A 12500-nucleotide genomic window follows, 5' to 3' on the forward strand; every position below is an offset into this window, starting at 1 on the left:
AAACAGTTTCCTTTATCCTTGCCGAGAACCTACACCAAGAAACTCATGGTACCGCGATTTTCCTTGAGGCGGCGCATCCTACACGCAGGAACCCCAAGACCACTCCACTTCCCAGCTGCCAGGGTCGCTTCATCCACTTTTAAGGCAGCGACTGAAATTCTTGTGAAAAGATTCGTGTGGAAAGCGAGGCAGTGGAGTGTTAGGCGAGATGACTGTCAGACTGGCCGCGGCTGTCACTTGGACTATTTGCTGGAGTGGTTTGGGAGGCACAGGCTGATCTATCGTGAACCTCGTCAATATGCAACCACAGGCAGCTTCCAGACTTTATTAAATGACTTATTTGTTACTAATAAAAATGTGAATCAGTTGTATGTAATTGTGTTGGACGAGTAATTAGATGATTATAACGAAAATAATTAGCAGAAAGCTTCACTAGAATATAATGAAATTGATGCTCTGGTATTGGAAGCGAGGTGACATTCCTGCTGCTTTGTCAGACGAGGCTTATGTGTGGTGCACTCAGTAACACTTGAGGCTCCCTCAGGAAAACCTCCAAATGAAAAAATGTTTCAACTCCCGCGTGGATTGAACATAAAACTCAGAGGTAATGCCTCTTGAGTTAATTTGGATTAGATATACACTGAAACCTTAACTTCATCCCATTGGTATAAGTATACTGAAAGGTTACCTGCCTATTGTATTTTCTGTGGGAGTATGATCAAAGTTATTTCAACCTCCGTGTGCCACCATCGCCGCCCTCACCTTTATGTAGTGAGTGCGCCGGGTATTCCGTGCGTCATGGCGGGAACAATACAAACAGATACAGCACAGACTGGCGGACAGGCTGACATAGACGGGAGGTTATTTACAGCTCGGTGAAAGAGAAAAAAATCCCTGTCTGCCTAGATAAAGAACATTGCTGATGAGAGAACGACAAAGGAATATTTTTAGAGAGAGAGAGAGAGAGAGAGAGAGAGAGAGAGAGAGAGAGAGAGAGAGAGAGAGAGAGAGAGAGAGAGAGAGAGAGAGAGAGAGAGAGAGAGAGAGAGAATCGCCCATCACATGGTTCGTTGGCAGCGGAAACATTAGAGGGCCAAGTTTGTGCTGTTTGGGAATGGAGGAGGAAGAGGAGGAAGAAGAAGAAGAAGAGGAGAAGGAGGAGGCAGGAGTCACACTAAAGGAGTAAAAGAGGAAGGGATGGAGGGAGAGTGAGAGAGGAGAGGAAGGAAGGTAGGGGGAGGAAGGGAAGAGAGGGAGAGGTGTGTATTAGACAGCTACAGACGACCTGCTTTAGTTAGTCTCCCCCTCTCTCCCTCATTCTCTCTCTCCCTCTCTTTATCCCTCTCCTCTATCTGCCTTTCCACTTTAACCAGTCCGTTTGAGCTCCTTTCTGGCTACTTTCTTTCCTCCTCCTCCTCCTCCTCCTTCTACTACTACTACTACTACTACTACTACTACTACTACTACTACTACTACTACTCCTCCTAATAATAATAATAATACTTTCCCTTTTTGTCTTTCCTTCCCTTCATTCTTCATTCCCCTTCCTCCTGCTCATTATCTCCTCTCTCTTCTCTCCGTCTTCACCTTTCCTCTCCATGTCTTCCTTTCTACCCTTCTACATCTCCTTCCTTCCTGTCTTCCTTCGCCCATCACTATCTCCCAGCCTTTTTCTCCGTCACACCCTTCCTTTCGTCTGCCACTCTTTATTATATTCTTTCTGTTCTTCCCCCTTGCCCTTTCCTCCTCCAGCAGCCTTTCACCCACTTTCCCATGTTTGCTCCACGCCCCGATATCCTGCACGCTCCTCCAACCCTTCATCTTAAGTTTACCCCGGGTTGAGAGTCTGTGTTGTCTTCATTCCGCCAGGCAAGTTCACGGATACTCTTTTTTTCTCTTATTCCTTCGTATGGATTCGGTTATTTATATATAGAGTTGCTGGTGGGAGTTTGATGCTCCTTGCTTCCTTTTGATGACGATGATGATGATGATGATGATGATGATGATAGTGGTGGCAGTAAAGAAAATGTTATGGTGATGATGACAGCAGTTACAACACCGATGATAGTTATAATGATGACAGCAGTAAGAATATGATTATAGAGGTGAAACTTGCTTATTCCTCTAGGTGTTATCGATCGTCTCGTCTTGTATAGTATTAGTTTCACCCAAAATTCAATTTCATTGCCATAATTAAGCGACAGACAGACGAAACAATCTTAGTAATACCAACAACAAAATTTCCAAACTCAATATTAAATGCTAAATATAAACGCCAATACTGTCATTAATATAGTAGAGCTCCAGTTTGAATCAGTCTCCTTGCACGGCAGCTGCAGGAACCAGCGGGAAAGAGACGGTGAGAGATGATGCAGCGAGGGGATGTGAAGCTCCATGTGGGGCGTGGCAGGGCGGACAGAGCGAGGGAGAGAGGGGGAGAGAAGCGATGCGTGGGTGGTGGGAATTGTGGGCGGGAGGAGGGGAGTGCGAGAGGATGAAAGAGGCAGGCTACTGGCGAGAGAGAGAGAGAGAGAGAGAGAGAGAGAGAGAGAGAGAGAGAGAGAGAGAGAGAGAGAGAGAGAGAGAGAGAGAGAGTCATGCCTAGGCCACACATTCAGTCAGCCAGCTAGAAGTCTTTGATCTGTTAGAGGCAGTTTGGTTATAAATCTAGATAGGCAATTGAGCAGCTTCTCTCCTTTAAGCACTAATATTTTCTCCCTCTCTGTGCTATTGAACGGGAGAGAACAGAGAAGAACTAACAAACCTTTTCCCTTCTCCCCACCCCCCTACTTTCTCCAAACTTACATACACATCACCTTTTAGAGTTTCAGTTTAGGTACTAAAGCTGCACACACCACAAGACTCCTGAGGTCACTAACAACATGGCCCTCAACTTTCCTTCATGGCCCACAAGACTATTATTTTCACGGTGGACGGTGGCCTTTGGAGCGTGTAGGTGTTGCGGGGGAAAAGGTTAGGAGTCAGGATGCGGAGGGGGTGACGGGAGGGCGGCGTGTTCCCTGCTCCTACAAAGAATGCCACTCCACTCACGCGCTGTGGTAACTCTGGAGGCGTCGACCGCTGGCAACAGATCAACTCCTTGAGATATGCATGGACGTTCCGAATTGAGTGTTTGAGCTTCAGGAGGCGCGAGATAGAGATAGAGATATAGATAAATAAATTAATAGACAGATAGATAGATGGATAGGTAGATAGATGGATAATTAGATAGATTGATGGATAGATAGGTGAATAGATAGATAGGTAGATAGATAGATACGTGAAGAGAGAGAGAGAGAGAGAGAGAGAGAGAGAGAGAGAGAGAGAGAGAGAGAGAGAGAGAGAGAGAGAGAGACGCTCTCTCTCTCTCTCTCTCTCTCTCTCTCTCTCTCAATGTAGCCTCGGTCAGCCCCATTCTCCCATAAGGGCGTTTTATTATATTACTTTCAAGCCACTAACGCTCCTACTCCGAGTCCCAGTTTTATTTTTTTGCTTCTTTTCTTCTCTCTTTTAATTTTGTATACAGTTCTTTCTTTGTCTCTTTTCCTTTCTTTATTCACTGGTCTCTTTCATCTTATTCCTCTATCGTATGGTTCCTTTCCCTCTTCCTATTTTTTTACTTTTTGTATATCTGTTCTTTCTTTTGCCTTTTTTTATGTGTTTTTTTCTATGTGGCTTCATTTAACTGTTCTCTACTTTTTTTTTTTTTTTACGTACTCGTATATATCCTGGTTTATCTTTTCTTTGTCTGTCAGTTGATCCATCTGTCAGTCTATCTAGACTGGCACAGGAGACACCGTGATAACGAAGACGGTTCTCCCAGGGCGAGGCTTGCCATTGCACTCCGGTAGTGCTGACCCTGCGATTAAGCCAAATGTGGTTAACTCGAGTGCGAAATTTTTGTTAGCGGGGGATTGCGTTCACTATATCTCTTTTTGTACATGTATGTTTGGCTTGGCGGGCTGCTTTGGTGTGTGTGTGAAGCTGGTCTGAGTTTACTGCCTGATTTCTCCCAACCTACGGACTCTCAAACTAGCCGCAGCATAGCAACGGATACATGAACACCGTAAGAACATATTGATCGAAGTTGGGAGTAGGGGGAGTGCTGGACTTTGTCAATATTAGCCAGTGAAGAAAAATTTTAACCACTTGGCTACCCAATCCCTCGACTCGTCAACCAGATCCTGCGCATGCGCTCTAGAGGAGTGACGTCACAGTTGCCAAGGAAACGGAGACGCCGCGCGGGGAGTCAGAAATGGCAGAGTACGAGAATGCTGATACAGTCATGAATTTGGCAGCAAGCCATATTACAAAAATGACGAACCCCCAACTGAAAGCTGCCCTTAACACACTTCTGAATGCCAAGAGACAAGAAGAACCTGAAAACTCAATCCTACTTCAAGAATTAAAATACCTACGAGAAGAAATACGGGAAATGACGCAAATCAAGAAAGACGTGGAGTTGTTAACTACACGATTGGACGATGTTTACATAATAATCCATGGACAACAACTCTTCCTGGAATCTATGGATAGCAGGGAGCGACGCCAGAACATTTTAGTCCTGGGTGTGAAGGAAGAAGCGAATGAGATGGCGAATGAGTGAAGACAATCCGGAACACTGTTGGATACACCGAAAATCCTGACATGACTGAATGGGAGATGAAGCGACTCGGCAAGGAGAAGAAGGAGAAGAAACGGCCAATACCGCTGAGAGTAAACAACCAGAGACAGCGTGACAACATCCTGAGAGTAGCGAAGAGCCTGAAAGAACCTGAAGCAACAATGGCAAGAATTTACTTGAAAAAAGATACTCACCTAGCGATTCGAAAGGAACAAGCTCGACTAAGGATGCGAGAGAAGGAAGAGAAAGAGAAACCATGCAACGAACATTAGCTACGATTGGAAGAACAGAGTCCTGCTGCGGGATGGGGTCGTCATCGATCGATTCTCTCCGAAATTTTTCCAGTAAGACGACAAAATAAGGAAATTAAAATCTGTTCATGGAACATTGCTGGCTTGAAAGATACTCGTAAGTTACAAGATAACTTGATTCTGGATTTTGTTATGAGTTTTGATATTGTATTTCTTTTAGAGGCGAAACAGTACTTCAATTTGGCAGTACCAGGGTTTGACGTTTATACCAATGTATCACGAGTAGGTCAGCAACGAGGAGGAGTGGTAATGTTGGTTAAATGTAAACTGACGGACGACATCATAAATGTGGATACAGATAGTGAGGGGCAAATATGGATAACCATGTCGTGGTGGCCAAACCAGAAGATAGGTGGTGCGTATAATTTCTCCAAGCGATTCACCATATTTTAGCTCAGCACAACACGGAGCCTTAGCAAGCCACACTGTGAACACTGGCGACGTCATCGCCATAGGTGACTTTAACGGTAGAATCGGTCAGTCTCTCATGGTTGATGAGGCAAGGTGTGCGTATCAATATGATGGTGTGAAGGACATGGTGGTGAATAGTCATTGTTAATATATGTCAGATTAATGATTTGGTAACAGTGAATAATGTGTATAAGAGTGAACATTTCAGCGGAAACTTGTCTTTTAAACGCCGCGATACATGAAATTCAGAAATTGACATGCCTGTGTAAGTCGACTTGTTTAGATAAGATTAGAGAGTTACACGTACACCAAGATGTATGTGGATCAGACCATGCTCCAATATCCATTACTCTGGATATCAATGGAGGAAAAGATGGTCTCGACCAAGGAGCTGGTAGAGAGAGCGGCTACTCTGGGACAGTTACCAGCCCCAGCCACCAGCCTCTGTCCATAAACTAAGAAAATCAGCCAGCTATAAGAAAATTAGTACGGAAGAATTCAGGAGCAGACTAAACCGAGTGGAGCCCCCTATCCTGAGGCAGGACAGTGATATCGATGAGACCTTAGCTATCGGATATGACATAATTATGGAGGCGGCTACGAGTTGTACGAGAGAAAAAGAAAACTAATCAGGTGACTGGAGCACGGCACAGCCAACATGGTCAAGGATACTGTAGTCACAGGATAAACTGTTGTAGAAATCAATTAATTGGAAAGGATCTTTGGAGGTGGAAAATAAAGAGGGACCGAGTGATAATAATTTTAAAGAACAAGTAGAAAAATTATTGAACCCAGAGAATACTTCAGAAAACGGGGAGGAGGTACTAGAAAATAGTGTGCCCTACATCCCGGAGCCTGACGCCCCATTTTCTATGCAAGAGTTCATGGAGTCTGTCAATGGTGTATAAACAAAAACAAAGGTTACAGTGGTGTATGCCCGGGTGTTGCACAGATGCTCCCTGAGTCATGGATGCCATTTTTTCTGCTTCTTTTTAATGTTGTTTTTATGAGTATGAATTATCCAGTCATGTGGTTCTATTCAAAAACTAGTCCTTACTTTTAAATCTGGAAACAGAATGTTATGTGACAACTATCGAGGGATCTCTGTAATGGACACGCTAACTAAAATTTATGACACACTTATATATAACATACTGCTTTTATGGTGTAACATTAATAAGTGCCAGGCTGGCGCACAGAAAAGAAGGAGCTGCAGAGAACAAATACTGTCGTTACGACTACTGTGTGACTTTGCTATATTTAAAAATGTTAAATTATATATGCTGTTCATTGATTTAAGTAAGGCTTACGACAGGGTCCTGAGAAATGATGATGAAATGATGATGATAGAAGTATTAAGGAGTCTTGGGTGTGGAAAGCGAGTGCTATTAACTATTCAAGCAATGTATAAGTGTACAAAACAACTTTTGAAAACTGCTGCCATTTCCACTACAGTTGGCGTCCGTCAAGGACCTCCAACTAGATGTTTACTGTTTATTATGTATATAGACCGGTTTGTGAGCATGCTAAAAAATGCAGTTGCAGACGATGGATTTTTAGGACTGCATGTGTTTCTACTGATGGATGATGCTGTTATCTTGGCCACCAATAGAGACACAGGCTTAAGGAAACTGTGTTTAATGTCAGTACTGTGATGGATATGGAATGATCATTAATGAGAAGAAAACCAAATTTTTTTGTCATTAACGGAGAAAAACGGGATAGAGAAGACCTAGTTGTAGGTGACACTAGGGTAAAATATACAGACCAGTACGTGTATTTAGGAGCCTGGTTTACATACTCGGGCAAGATGAAGGATATGATGGTTAAGCATTGAAGTAGAGTGAAGCTCTCGTTAACGAGTTTTCCATATTCTGTGCAGCCAACTCACAAATGCCATACATTTGTAAGAAAAAGTATTTGATGCCGCTGTTATGTCGTCTCTTTCATATAGCTCAGAGTCATGGCTCACAAGTGATATAAAAGGTATAGAGAAACAATACAATAAATTAATTAAGTGCTTGCTAGGGGTACGGAAGAATACGAGTGTAAATCTATGTATGTTAGAAACAGGTATACCCCCTTTCGATTATATTTTAGATAAGAAGAAATGAACATTCCTAATGTCAAAGCGAGACAGAGTTGATAATGAGGAACCATTTACCTTCGTTTTTGACTTATGTAAGAACCATACATACCTGGATACAAAAATTTAGTAAAAATTTTGTGATGGCCAGACTTCAGATCCTCTGGGTAAGATCAAAGACTATGTACAAAGGAAAGCACCAACAGCGACTAAGTTAAACACCTATGTTGCAGAGCTTAACCCTTGCTTGAATGTTCATGACATTTATCTAACAACTGCATATATCCCAGATTATCATCGGGAGTCTCACAAGAATCAGATTAATGTCTCATAACTTAAGAGTGGAGACAAGTAGATGGAACCGAACACCAGCGCCCTTCAGGACTTGCTCTTGTGATAATGTCTCCATACAAACAGAGAACCATGTATTAATTTCATGTTCAATTTCAGAAGATTGCCGACATACATAACCTATGCTAAATTTCAGGAGCATAGGTGAACTCTTGAGTGAAAATATATATTTGGCTGAATTGTGCAAATACGTACATGAAGTACTAGAGAGATATAATTAGGTAATGGTTGATATGCCCGCTTGAATGCATATTAATTGTACAAAAATATTTGGTCATTAAATTATAAACTTTATGATTATGTATATACTTTATACTGTTCTGTACAATGTTAACAATTCAAATGTTATTTTTGTCAATAAATTTAAAATAACTGTCTGTATGTCTGTATGCATGTATGTATGTAAAGTCTATATAAACAATAACTCAAACAATAAATCATTCTATCTGTCTGTTTATCAAACTATCATTCAATCTATCTATCTATCTATCTATCTATCTATCTATCTATCTATCTATCTATATGTCTATCAGTGTGCCTGTTTACCTATCATTCTATCTATATCTATCTATCTATCTATCTATCTATCTATCTATATCTATCTATCCATTTATCTATTTATCTGTCAATCTATCATTCTATCTGTGTCCATCTATCAATCTATCTATTTGTCTACCTATCAGTCTATCTATCTGTCTAACTGTCTATCTATCCATCTATCTATCTATCAGTTTCATTTTTCAAAACTATATAAACTGAAGGATTACATGTAACAATTTTATCTTTTCATCTCACTGCTAAAAAAAAAAAAAAATAGAATCAAAGAAGCAAAAACTGAACAGAAATTTCTATTATATATATATATATATATATATATGTATATATGTTACAGTCAATACCTGAATCCAGACAATTTGTAAAGTGACTTATTTTTCCAGGCAATTTGTGAACTGCCTAACCTAACCTAACCTAACCTAACCTAACCTAACCTAACCTAACCTAACCTAACCTAACCTAACCTAACCAGGCAGTTCACAAATTGCCTGAAAAAATAAGTCACTTTACAAATTGTCTGGATTCAGGTATTGACTGTAACATATATATATATATATATATATATATATATATATATATATATATATATATATATATATATATATATATATATATATATATATATATATATAACAAAGCTGTTGTTGCCGGAATACAAACTGATGTAAAAATACAACTATAAAGTTATTAGTGGATTTTTTGATAACTTGCGATGCGATAACGATGCATGTTTTGCGTTTATCAGTGTGGGTTAGTTTGCAAGTAAATTAGATACCTTTATGTCATTGCTAAAAATAATAAATAAATAAAAGAAAGAAAATGTACTCGTATATAAAAATGTTCTTGCTGGCCAAAAGAAAAAAATATATAATAATAATCATAATAATAATAATGATAATAATAATAATAATAATAATAATAATAATAATAATAATAATAATAATAATAATAGTAATAATAATAATAATAGTATTAATAATAAAGAAAAGAGAAAAAAAGAAATGTTTATAAAAAAAGAGGTGCCTTTATGTCACTCCTGGAATAATAAAAGGTAAAGAAAAAAAGTTATGTAAGAACGTTAAAGTTGACTCAGTATGAAGCTTAAAGGAAGACTGTATACGTTAATGAACAGAAATGATAAGTGAGTATAAGTATGCATGTTTCATACAAGGAGTGCCACGTGCAGGCCTAGTGGCTTCCCTCAGCTTTCCTTCTTACGTTCATGTGTCCCTAACACATGAACATAATTAAACGATAACCTAATTAAAGAAAGTGAATCTTTTATCGTTTGAAGCTCGTCAGACTTTGAATCCCGTCAGTGTTAAGTGATTTCCTAGTAATCACTTGTATAATTTTTGAATGCTTATTTTGTTTTAATGTTTCTTGAATAATCATGACCACTCTGATTCTTCTTTCTCTCTTGGGAACGGCATTCAAAGCGGGGTTTTTAATATTTTTTTCCTCGTGCCTGGTTCCCTTGACAAAAAAAAAATCTACTTTCTTTTCTGCGTGTCTTTGAAAACGCTATTTTTTTTTTCTTTTTACGGTCCCCTGAATGGTAACAAAGAACTTCTACAGCAGTGGAGAAATGAAAAGACAAATTACTCCACTTTTACTTTTAATTGATCGCTCTGACCTTGTTTATAATGAGGTCCTTGAATATTTTACTTAATATTTACGCGTAGGGAAATAAAATAGTAAAGATCCCATTGTAGTGGTAATGGACGGGGCATGTGTGGCGTGGTGGCGGACTGAGTCACTGTGTTTTCATTAAAATATCCGCAAATAACTTCGCAAAAGAAGGAAAACACAAAGAAAATTCACTCGGCAACACTTAGATTAGGAAAAGAGAATAATATAGAAGGAGAGAGATGGAGAGGGAAAGGAGGAAGGAAGTATAGGAGAAGAGAGAAGCAAGGGATGGAAAAATATAAAGAGAGGGGAACTGAAGGGAAGACTGGATTGTATATTGTAGATGTTTGGTTGTGGTGAATACAATAGTGTTTGATGGATTCCATCTACTAAAAGGGCTCTTGAGGGAAGCTCACTGCAAACGAGATAACAGCCACACACACACACACACACACACACACACACACACACACACACACACACAGACACACACACACACACACACACACACACACACACACACACACACACACACACACACACACACACACACACACACACACACACACACACACACACACACACATGCGGACTTCTCCCATAAGAGCTTGTTGTGTATAAAATCGTACCTCTTATTCAGGCACTCGTGTGGGTGATTGCCTCCTGTGGCCTGGCAGTGAGAGGGAAAAATTCTACTTGATTATCCGAGGCAAACACGTGTGCCTCTGTGTAACATGGGTCAGTAAAGCCATGGCCAGTGTGCAGAGCGAGACAGAGACAGAGGCAAGGTTTTTGTTCCGGCTTTCAGTTAACTCCTGCCACTTTTTCACATTCTCCGGCGAGTATTTGAGAGACACTCACACCCAATATTCCCTTTCCATTTCGTCGCATTTTCATTATTTTTTTACTCACTTTTTAGCCCTCATTTGCAATTCCGTTTGACCAAGTGTTCGTATATCACGTCATGCGCAATTCTCGTTCCTCGTAATACTGAGCCGTAGTAGTGATAAGACTTTCTTTATGCGTCAGTTGGAGAAGAGTCAGTGGGGAATATGAACGAATTATTATTGCATGTACATACTTACGGTAATGTCATTTTATTAATTTTAATTTCGTGAGGTTAGGTCTTGTTAGGTTTGAGTAGATCCTTTCAGCCTTTACTGTCCTGCATAGTATGATATTCTTTGATCTTCCTTCATGTTCATTTGTGTTTCCATCAGTATAGAGGAGACTTCACCTTCACGATTCTACAGATAGATACCTCGAGGGCAACAGATTCACTGGTGTTTGTTCTTCTGCATTTCCTTGCGTATCTCTGTCAGTATACACAAGACTTGACTTTAATTTTCTCTTACTTTAGATCACGTAGAGTAGCTTATCATAGCCCCTTAAGTCCCAAAAGCTGCGCTATCGCTTGTTCTTCAGTTGTGTTCCTTTGAAACTGAAAGCATAGCAAAAATATAGAAGAAAAAAAAAAGACTTGCTTAATTGCCGCTGTCCAAAAAGTGAATAGGAAAAGATTCACTAACTGGCATGTCGTCCTGGAGTGCTTCTGTCCATTAAGTTCCGAGCGCCAATTTTCTACCCATCAGTTCTTGGTTTCGACAATTCCGTCAACCAGGCAGTGAAAGCCAGAGGGCGAGTAACATAAAGCTCTCGCTCCTATTGCGTTCATCGCTTCGGTTTCATCTTTTCTGACCTGCTAAGTCGCGATAATTTGTCAAATTCCCCGGGTACTAATTCTGGACTTGCTTTGTAACTGTCATCTTTAGGATCTGACGTCATTTATTAAGCTTCCTGTTCTTTTTTTTCACAAATTTTTGTTGCCCTCGATCAAAGCCTTTTCTTACATAAAAAGGGAGATTGTAAGGACTTTTGTCGGAGTAATGGCTTCCTCCAGCTTCCCTTACTTTTTATGTCCCTATGTTCTTAAATCAGTGAGCGTAAGATTGAGGAAAAGACACAAAATACAGTAAAAGTGAGTGGGGAGGATCACACGATTTCAGACCTTGACTGTACAAACTTCAATTACTTAACGCAGTCTCAGTTTCTTTTAGTCTTCCAGCTCATCCTTGTTACACGTACAGCTCAGAGCCGGGAAAGGACAGGCGGTGAGTCGTGAGTGTTTGTAAAAAATGTGTGCATGTCCCCATCTTTTTAAGACGGTGGGACAAAGGGGCGCCGTGACAATAACTCAAGGCCATGGGACGCGAGGGTGGCTGGAGAAAAATAACGAATTGTGCCTATGTTTAAGCCTCGTGTATTAGATAACAACTCTACTTATCTGTTATAGAAAGTGTTGATAGTCTGTCCGCTCACACACTAAATCCAGGAGAAGCATGTGTTTGATAAGAGAGAGAGAGAGAGAGAGAGAGAGAGAGAGAGAGAGAGAGAGAGAGAGAGAGAGAGAGAGAGAGAGAGAGAGAGAGAGAGAGAGAGAGAGAGAGAGAGAAATACTTAATAAAGTGTTCACAAAGGAAACGCCTGGATCTGACAAGGGCGCAGCATGAAAACTAAATTAAGGACTAGC

General features: G+C 40.3%; 2 protein-coding genes and 1 non-coding gene across 4 annotated transcripts in view; 2 read left to right on the plus strand and 1 right to left on the minus strand.

Annotated features, from left to right (window-relative positions):
* The window catches only part of LOC135100959 (uncharacterized), a 228424-nt gene that overhangs the window by 43005 nt on the left and 172919 nt on the right, over positions 1-12500 (plus strand). The gene's annotated exons all lie outside the window — the stretch shown is intronic.
* Positions 1-12500, minus strand: part of LOC135100668 (high affinity nerve growth factor receptor-like) — a 74926-nt gene that overhangs the window by 39431 nt on the left and 22995 nt on the right. The window lies entirely within an intron of this gene.
* LOC135100987 (U1 spliceosomal RNA) lies at positions 3774-3935 on the plus strand. The gene has a single exon (XR_010268993.1). It is a non-coding gene; the product is annotated as a U1 spliceosomal RNA (small nuclear RNA).

This window comes from Scylla paramamosain, chromosome 5 (assembly GCF_035594125.1).
Source record: "Scylla paramamosain isolate STU-SP2022 chromosome 5, ASM3559412v1, whole genome shotgun sequence".
In the NCBI taxonomy this organism is placed as follows: Eukaryota; Metazoa; Arthropoda; class Malacostraca; order Decapoda; family Portunidae; genus Scylla; species Scylla paramamosain.